Here is a 9,374-nt window from a genome sequence, read left to right as displayed (position 1 = left end):
CTTGTACCTGCCCTGTTCTTCCCCAAATGCCAGCTCTTTAAAAAGGAGAAAATGTCTGTCAGTAACTGGGATAACTGGTTGGAGCCCACAGTGCCCCCTGCTATTCTGGTTCTTGCTTCTCCAGGCATTCATTCCTACCCAGTTATTTCCATGGGAATCCATGGCCCACCCATCTTTGAGCTATGGGGGCTAATGAATCCTAAAATACATTGCGTGCTCTTGCTCACTCCCAGACATTGCAGGATTTTGTCCCTTCCAACTTCCTTGATGAATATTAATAATTGAGTGAAATGTGACATTTTAGGATATTTCTTAACATCCTAGCATTTGAATATAGTTTTAAAAATTTCTGTCTATATCCACACATTTTTACTGCTTCCCAGGGTCTGGATATGAACCAGCACAAGTGACAAGCATGAAAGTATTTTCTTAGATCTTATCAAGAATCTTGTAGGCTTCATGGTGACAGAACATTTTAAATAGACTTCCTGAATGACAGAGGCCCAAGTTTAAGGGACTTAGTCCCCTTGGGGTCTTGGGAATTGGGAATCTGGAAATTGGGAGGAGGATGCACTGCAGGAGCTGCAGGGAGGTAACTCTGTCAGGGCAGTCTTGGAAACCAAAGGAGAACAAAATATCCAAAAGAGCTGGGCTGATAATTTTGACAGGCTGGAAATGAAGCAATATTCCAGAGATTATGTCAGGAAGTGGATATTGGAAATTTTGGCAAAGCAGCTGAGTGTGAAGGGGCAGGAGCCAGATAAGAGGGAGTTTAAGATATGCAGAGGAGAGGAACTCCAGACAGCAGTTAAATAGCAATGAGTGCAGGGATGAAGAGCAGGGGAAAAGGGAGTAGTAACCAAGGAGCCAAATGCATCCAAGAGTGGTTTGTTGATTTTTTGATAAAAGACATGGATAGCACTGGTCCACAGCTGTATTGCAAGTGAGAGGTGAGGGAGAATGGACAGGAGGGAAGGAGCATGGGCATGAGGACAGGGAGGGAAGCAGGGAGGCCAGGACTAGAAAAGAAAACCTGAAGCAGCAGTGTCTGCCTCTGACCTTGGCTGTGGAAGAGGGGAAAGGAGGAAAGGCACACTGGCTGTGGGACAGCAGTTTTCTCTGGAAACACGGGCAAAATTCTGCCCAGGAAAGGAGGAAAAAGGAAAGTGTGGTACAAAGGCAGCTGGACGTGGGTTCCAGGGGTTGGGTTGCACTGGCAAAGGGAGGCTGTTTACGTGGGAAGGTGGCAGGACTGGAGCAGCAGGAGAGGATGACTGCAGTGGAGGAAGTCAAAGCCGGGATGGGGTTTCCACTAGGAATGACAGAGCAGCGGGAGGGAGAACAGCACTAGAGGAAATGGATGCTGGGGGCGAGCCAATATTGTCTTTGCGATAGGAGAGAGTGTCAGAGGAGGAGGAGCAAGGAGGCTGGAGAGACCCAATAACCAAATAAATGTAAGAGAAGGGAAGGGGAGCCGGGAGTGGCTGGATAACACCCACGGAGAGCTGCGAGCGAGGGCCGGCGGAGGGGGAAGACCCGGCGTGAGCACAGGGCAGGCCCGAGCCGCAGCCGCAGCCGCAGCACGAGCAGGAGCAGCAGGAGCAGGAGCAGGAGCAGGAGCAGGAGCAGGAGCAGGTGAGGATGCGCTGCGGGCCGTGTCGTGCCGAGCCGAGCCGAGCCCCCCGCTCCGCAGGGCCGCCGCAGGGCAGGGGCTCGGGGCGGGGGCTCCTCCCGCGCTGTCCCCGCCCCCCGCGCCCCCCGCTCCGTGCCGGGCGGGGCTCGCGGGGCTCACGCAGCGCCGCGCGGGGCTGCGGGTACCGCCGCTCCCTCCGCACAGCGCGGAGCCGCCGCCCGGGCAGCGCCGAGGTAGGGCCGGGAGCGGGGAGCGGGGAGCCGGGAGCGGGGATGGGGGGCGGCTCCTCTTCCCGGGTGCGTGCGCGCAGCGCGGGCGGCGCCCGCAGCCTCTCCGCAGCCCCGATCGGCGCGGAGCGGGCTCGGCGCTGTCAGAGCCGCCCCGCCCCGCCCTACCCTGCCCTGCCCTGCGGCGGCCCCGGCCCGTCCCCGGGGGCAGCGGCGGCCGCCGCCCCTTTCCCTCCCTCCCCTTCCCTCCCTCCCCGCCCGCGGTGCCGCCTCCGCCGCGCAGCCGCACGCCCCGCGCGGTGCGGTGCGGAGAGCCCGGCTCGACTGCTGCTCCTGCGGTATTCCTTGCTAGACGAATGTAATTCCTCCTTTATTTTTCTTCGTCGGGGCGGGGCGCGGGGGGCGGCGCGGGGGTCGCGGCGCGCTGTCAGCCGGGCCCGCTGCGGGGCTTTGTGTGCGGGAGCGCCGCGCCGACCCCGCCGTGCTCCGGGTGCGGGGCTGCGGTCCGGGCGCGGCCATCGCCCGCCGCCGCGGTGCCCGCAGTTAGCGGCACGATGCGTGGGCTCGGTTCGGTTGTCTCGGGGCTGGCTCTGGCTGTTAGGTGGGTACAGGCCTGATTTAACAAAAAAAATATGGCAGACTTGTGCTAGAGACTGTGAGACTGCAGCAGCTCTGAAAAACCCTTGTTCATGGCAACCGGGGCTGACGTTTCATTCAGTAGCTGATGTTTTTCCTTTTGGAGTGATGATACAGAACTAGAGTGAGCACTGAATTTGTGATGTTGATGTCTTAATCGTGAATGAAATTGCATTCTTGTTTAAAGGTGAGTAGTGATCTGTGTTTCTACGTTGTGCTTCGCATTGTTCATAGCTATAAATGCTAAATGTTCCAGATCAGGATTGCATGGAGAGGGAAAAAACACAAACTGTCAAGATCCGGAGCGTTCAGCTCATCCTTCGACCTTTATTGACAGGATACCAGCATTATGAAACCTGATTATTGAACAGTTCGGGAAAAGGGCTGGAATTCCTGCAGCCCAGCATCGTGCTGACAGGCATCTTGGGGAACAATGCTCCCCGGAGCCGGGGTTACAGAAGCAGGGCAGGGAGAGGAATTTATTCCGAGAGATAGCAGCCGTGTGGAAATGTCAGGGGAGGCTCTGGCTCCTCAGGCCATTGCAGGGAAGCTCCGCTGGAGGAAGAACTTGCATATGATCAGAAGGCTCTGGAGAGAGAGACAGGAGTGAAAATGGAATGGAATAAAAGGCTGGGATGGTGGGTGATGGCAGTGGGATGTGATTTTTAAAGATTTGTTCTTATCCTTTAGCGTGGTTTTTTTTTTTCCCCCCTCCGTGTTTCTGGGGAGAACAGAAATGGCTGTAGTGATGCCTCCATGACTTAGCAGTGGTTGTAGGGCTGCGAGGAGGGGCAAGGGGCTGGCTCATGTATCACAACTAGTGCTGAAGAGGCAAGAAAATAGGGAATATTTTGTTACTTCATGCATATTTTGTTACTTCAGCAGCATAAGTGTGGAATGATGAATGTGGAATCAGGAGGTCAGGTTCTGGAACAGAACCCGCTTTGGGTTTTTCTGTAGTGCAGGTTAAGTGCAGCAAATGACACTCACTAAAGCAGGATGCAGCATTTTGGGATAAATAGGAGCTTGCAGCAGCCATGTGGCAAAAAGCGTTAGAGATGCTGTTTCATCTCGGTGGTGGCGCGGATCCTGCAGCTTTTGGAACTGCTGTGTGTCACTGAGCCCTGCCTGCACACAGGAGTGGGGCAGAGAGGGGCAAAACCCTCTTGCTGCATATATGGAGCCCAGGATACTGCTGTGTGCTGCTCCAGGAGCCCCTGGGGAGTGGGAGTACAAACCATTTTATGAAAGATGTTTTCTGTTTCCTTCATCATCTATAAAATGGAATCAGCTCAACCCCCTTTATTGGATGGGCTTGGATTGCTCGTTTGCATTACGTCACCTGACTCAGGATTTATTTTTCATGTGGGTCAGTTACGGGAGGAAATATTTGTAGTTGGATTGCCTGCAAAATAATTGTATTTCATTAGCAAGGAGTGCATGGACATCTTTCATAGAACACAGAGGAGAAAGTCTGTTTATGCAGATGTTTAAGGGTCAGACTGCAAAAGTTATTTAGACTGTTAATCTCTATAGGCACCTAAATTCCTTAGTCATCTGATCTGGGCACAAGTGAACAACCAGTACAACAGTTTATCATTGCCCATTAGCCATGAGTCAGCTACTAAATCCTGCCCAGGCTGGTGTCTGTGGCTACAGGCTTCCTGATTGCCCTTTCCCTAGGGTCTAGGAATACTTCTGGAAGTGTTGGAGCCCCAGGGGCCAGACAGATCACCTGTCAGGGCAAGGAGCCACGAGCTGCCCTTGGATGTCTCTGGCTCAGCTGAGGTTGTGCAGGAGAGCAGTGCAGGCTCTTTCCTGTGCTGCCTGGAAACTGCTGATGAGAGCAGGCCTGTGCTCCATGGTAGGAGCCCTGTGGAGCCATAAGGGCTTTCCTGGCATATCAGCTCCTGCTGTGGGCTGCTCCTGTTCCCAGCTGATGGAGCTGGGGACTTTGCCAGCACGTTGGACCCTTACCTCTGCCGAGGCTCGTGGCAGTTTTCCCAAGTGAAACCAGCAGGAATCTGGCCTAGAGGTATGGAATGTGAAAATCCAGTTGCCTTCTCTGGCTTTAAACCTGAGAAACCATCTCGTGTTGGATTGTGCTGAGCAGACACCGCTTATGTGGAGAAGCAAGGGTTGGAGCTGCAGCTCCACACTGAGGGGAGTGAGATCCATTGGGATCCATGTCCTGCAGAGCCTGGTTTGGAGCCTGCTTCCTCCACTGCTGGGTTCTTTCCCCCCCACCCACATGTGGTTTTCGTTTGTCAGCCTTTTATTATTACTCTTAAAATGATCTGCTGTGAATTTGTTTTTCTAATGAACATGAATACAATGTTGCAGCAGTTACAGCTGGACCTTTGGAGGCTTTTCCTGTAATGAAAAAAGGGCTTCAGAGAGATTACATGTTTTTTTAAAAAAAGAAAAATGTAAGAAAAATTCTTCTTATGCCAGGAGACCCCAACTTATTCAACAGCTTGATCAGAGCGACATAGATCAATTCTATATATATTTAAGGAGGCAGGTTTTTTCTCTTTTGTCCAACTTCATTTCTTTTTCATGTATTGTTAATCCCAGACACATTTTTTACTGTCCATTCCTCATTAAAAAAGGCCAGTTTTGCATGGAACAAAGCTTTGATGTCAGTTGTTAGGTGAGGGTTGAGTTCATAACAGATTTTATGGCTGGGGGGGCTGTCTCTGGAAGTGTTATTTCTGCTTGCAGTGAAATGTATGTGATTATTGAAAGGTATGCACCGCTGTATAGAGGTTGTACTTGGGGGTTGTGTACATCTCCGCATGCCCAAGGACAGATTAAGGTTGAGGATTACACTGAGCTATTGTTTTTCATCACTGAGCTAATGTTAACATTTTTCTCATCATCTCCTCTGTGAGGTTTTTTTCTCGTTGAACGGCGATAATTTCAGGATGTTCTTACTTTGTCATGTCTTTTCACTTCTCTGCTATTCTCTTAATATATTATTTGATTGTTTAATATATTTACTCTCCTATTACATTGCACAAACTTGTATTTGTTTTTAAGATGCATGTGTTTTAGCCTACCAGAAACCCCTTTGGTGTGTCACCACTGCCACCAGAGGAACGCATTTATGCTGCTGTGCAGCCACTTTTATTCCACAATGTGCTGAGTGTTAGAACTTTAAAAAGAAATGGTGAGTTGGTTTGATTTGTTCAGCAGCCCCTCATGTCAAGAGGGCAGTGGGGACTGAACAGAAGAGGCACTGCCTGTGAAGCCCTGGTGGCAGCAGATGCTGACCCACACCTGTTGGATACTGGGAATAGCCTCGCTGGTCATACCCGTGCCCTTGGAACAGGAGAGGTGTGCCATTAACACTCTGTCCTGAGAGCTAAAAATACTCTGCCACCAAACTGTTCACAGGTAAATGTTCCAAATTTAGCAGGTTTTCTGTTTACTGGTTTTCCAAACTTAGGCTGTTCCCTTTTTGGGAGAAGTAGCCAGAGGTGCTGAGCAATTTGCCTGTGATGTGTGAAACATGTCCAGGAATGATGTTCCTGGATTTCATCTTGGGTTTTGTTCACGTGTCCAGAGCTGTGCACCAGAGGAAACAGTTTCTCCTTCTCTGAGAGAATAGGAAACACAGATGCAAATCATCAGAGAAGCTGTGGGCTTGCCTTGAAAAACAAAGTGTTTGTATTTTATTTTTAAGACAGGAATAGGGTTTGACTGGCAGCTCAGTTTGATTGCTGTGACCACTGGGTTTGGTTTCGTTAATCGTGTCTCAATACAACGTGGAATGATCCCTGGAATGGGCAGCTGCTACTCTGCGTGAAATGTGGGGTCTGGGAAGAGATGTAGCTGCAGACCTAGATTTAGGATGTGACCAGAGAGGAAGAGATGCAGACCTGGAGCCTCCCAGCCATGCCCCATTGCCCACATGAATGACTGGCATGGGGTTATAATGGGTTAGAAGTAGCCAACTTAATGAATAAAGCATTTATGCTTCATGTGTTCAGTGTCCCTGTAGGAAGTTCTGGAGTGGCTGTTGTGACCCTTCCTGCCCTCAGGCTTGGGGGGACTCAGACACCTTTAGTTCTGGCTTTTGTTTTTTCAGCTTGCCTTGAGGTTTTGTAAAGCAGCATCACATTGAGGTCGTGCCTGTGCTAAAATCTCCTGGCCAAGGCTGCAGTGGTGCCTGCAGAGGTCAGGGAGGATCATTCCCCACCCCAAAACTGTGGAGTTGGATTTTCCATTTTCCCCCTTCCTTGGAGGCGTCGGTGGCCAGCCTGGGTGGGAGGTGCTCCAGGGTGACGCAGAGGTTCCTCTCCAAGCCAGGCTCTGACATTTTAAGGTTACACTGATTACCCACTTTATCCCAGGCAGACATTTTTCCCAAGCCAGACCTACAGGCATCATTGGGAAGTCTTAAGTTTTTGCCGTGGGATTCAGCCCCAGTAATATCCAAAGAACGTGGTCAAGGTCTTCTACAAGGAGCTGTGGGGATTTCCTGCCATCCAGAAGTAATCCAGATCCACAGCTTTTGGTTTTGTAAGTTCCTGCCTTTTGTTCTGAATTAATCCTATTGCTCTATGGATTGATTTATTATAGAATGACATGGGAATCTGCTTTTGGTTCTTGCATGATAAAAGGGAGCCTTGTGTTTGCAAGGGCAAGGAAACTGTGCATGGTGAGCTCTGGCAGTGTGGGCAGAGCCCGGGGTACAGTGGAGCTGATCACTCTGGGGTTGTGCACCAGGACCAAAAGCTGATTTTTCCCACTCATTTAATCAATTTTGCTTAGTGCCTAGACACCACAAATGCTCCAGCTAATTATAGCAAGCAGCTCCTCTGTTTTTTTGGCTTGGAATAGAAAAGTTGCTGCCTGCTGTATGTGAACTAATTTAATAGATACATTTAATTTATTAGATACATTTATTTGAACACTCACAGGTTTTGGATTTGGGCATTCCAGGTGTTGGCTTTTGTTAGTAGCTAAACCAATGGTGAGGTTTTTCTTGTCAAGGGCTTTCAGTGACTTTTCTTTTAGTGAACAAATATTTAATGAAAATGTTTCAGGGTCATCTGTGCTGGTCCCTGCAGATGGGATGGATGGCTCGTGGCTCCAGGGTGCCAGTGGCACACACATTTATAGCAACACTGGAATGAGCTTGGAGTTAATTTTTGGAAAAGGACTTTGGGCCTAGATCTGCCTTATAGAAGTCTAGGTGTTTGATACAGGAAGATCATCCAGTAGATCACTTTTTGCTAGAGCCTGGGTCATGCAGTGAAGAAGTCAGGAGAGTTCTCTATAAGTTAACAGGAATTCTTTGTCATCTAGGATCCATATGGGATAAAGATAACCTGGTTAATTTAACAGCTGTTTCTTTTTTTGTAATGTAAATTATTGTGACCTTTTTTGGAGCATAATGCCATGAATAACTCTCTACAGTTTCATCATGGTAAAAGATGAATCAATGAATTGCCACCTTTTTATTTTTAATCTTTTTTTTGAGTAATGTATTCTTATAGTAATTTTAGATGCTTTTAGGAGGCTAGATCCTGAGCCTGAAAGAAATCTGGCTGACTTTGGTGAGGCTACACTGATTATCACAAGTCGAAAAATCTGCCTTGCACTTTTCAAGTTTTCATAAAACAAACACTGGAGCCTGTTGTGTTTTATTCTGTTGGTGTTTTTGGCATCAGAGAAACTTTTCCTGATTGTTTTCCTCATTTGAAGGCTGATTGTACTGAGTGACCTCTTGCTACTAAAGGGTGGGTCAGTTTATGTGGGAAAGTCTTAGTCAATGTGTCTGGGAGATAAGTGGGACTGCATCCCAACGAGCCTTGTGCGTTAAATACTGGAATGTGCTGGGGAGCTGCCAGGAGATTGGAAGCAGGACTCTGCGACAAGCCCAATGCAGTCACACTCTCCCTAAAATAGCTCTGTGGATAACAGGAGATCTGCAAAGTTATCACTTACCTCATTTTCGCACAAATTCTTTCCTAAAAATGGATTATTGACTGAGGATTCAGGCGGATTTTTCTGGTAATATATTCCATTTACATTCTGAGAGCAGTCATGTCCCTCTTAAGTCTTTGGCTGCAGGTAAGAGGGAAAAAGCTGTGGTGAAACCACACAAGTCCCAGCCCAGGAAAAGCCATTGGTATATCCTCATCATCACCTGAATGAGAAATGAGATGGGTTTTACCTCAGTGTAGGTCAGTAGGACCCTCTTCAAATTCTCCTTGAACAGTCTGGAAGTATCAGGGCAGAGATGAATAAGTTCAGTGGCCTCAGACGTGCTTGGGCTGGCTGTGGGTGACAGGCTTTTGGCACCAGCCCTTGGATGCAAACAGCCAGTGTTTGGATATTCAAATGAGCAGTGGTTTACCACTGCAGACCGTAGATGGTTTTGTTTAAGGGGAAAAAGAAGCAAATTTGATTTTCGGCCCCGTGTCAAATTTGTCGAGGGAAGAATCTGATTGTGCAGCTTTAGTGGTTAGCATAAGCCAGTTAAACATTAAACCTGGGGTGCCTGAATTAGTTTCTTACAGAAAGAGGATGAGTTGGCTGCTAAATGGGATAGTGTGAGGAAAGTGCGGGGGCAGCTGGGTTGGGAGCAAGGTTGGGTGATCCTGAGTCAGCAGGTGGTTGTTTAGCCCTGGTGAGAGGTTGCCCGAGGAAAGTATGGATCCAAACAACCATCCCATGGAGGTGTGTTTGCACTACTGCTGCAGGTACCTGCACAAGGAGCTCTGTGAAAGGGAAAATAAAAGTCAGATTGGCAGGGAATCATAAGCTTGAGAACAAAAATTCTGGAGTGCTGTAAGTCGTGACCTCTTGGTGCCTGCAGATTTGAGGATGAGCTGCACTCTTGGAAAGGCAAATGGATTAGAGGT

The 9,374-nt window shown here is 48.9% G+C and overlaps 1 protein-coding gene across 2 annotated transcripts in view; it reads left to right on the top strand.

Annotated features, from left to right (window-relative positions):
• The first annotated feature begins 1,447 nt into the window (after positions 1 to 1,447).
• The window catches only part of SPTBN1 (spectrin beta, non-erythrocytic 1), a 113,722-nt gene continuing 105,795 nt past the window's right edge, over positions 1,448 to 9,374 (top strand). The window contains exon 1 of one of the 2 annotated variants that reach the window (XM_050972715.1): positions 1,448 to 1,635. The gene's annotated coding sequence lies outside the window, so the exon portion shown is untranslated. Of the gene's footprint in view, positions 1,636 to 2,106; positions 2,219 to 9,374 lie in introns of those variants that run through there. The other variant, XM_030236304.2, reaches the window with a different exon arrangement.

The sequence above is a fragment of the Serinus canaria genome, chromosome 3 (assembly GCF_022539315.1).
Source record: "Serinus canaria isolate serCan28SL12 chromosome 3, serCan2020, whole genome shotgun sequence".
Taxonomy (NCBI): domain Eukaryota; kingdom Metazoa; phylum Chordata; class Aves; order Passeriformes; family Fringillidae; genus Serinus; species Serinus canaria.
Note: the sequence above shows the minus strand (reverse complement) of the source record. Positions and strands in the feature narration are given on the sequence as shown.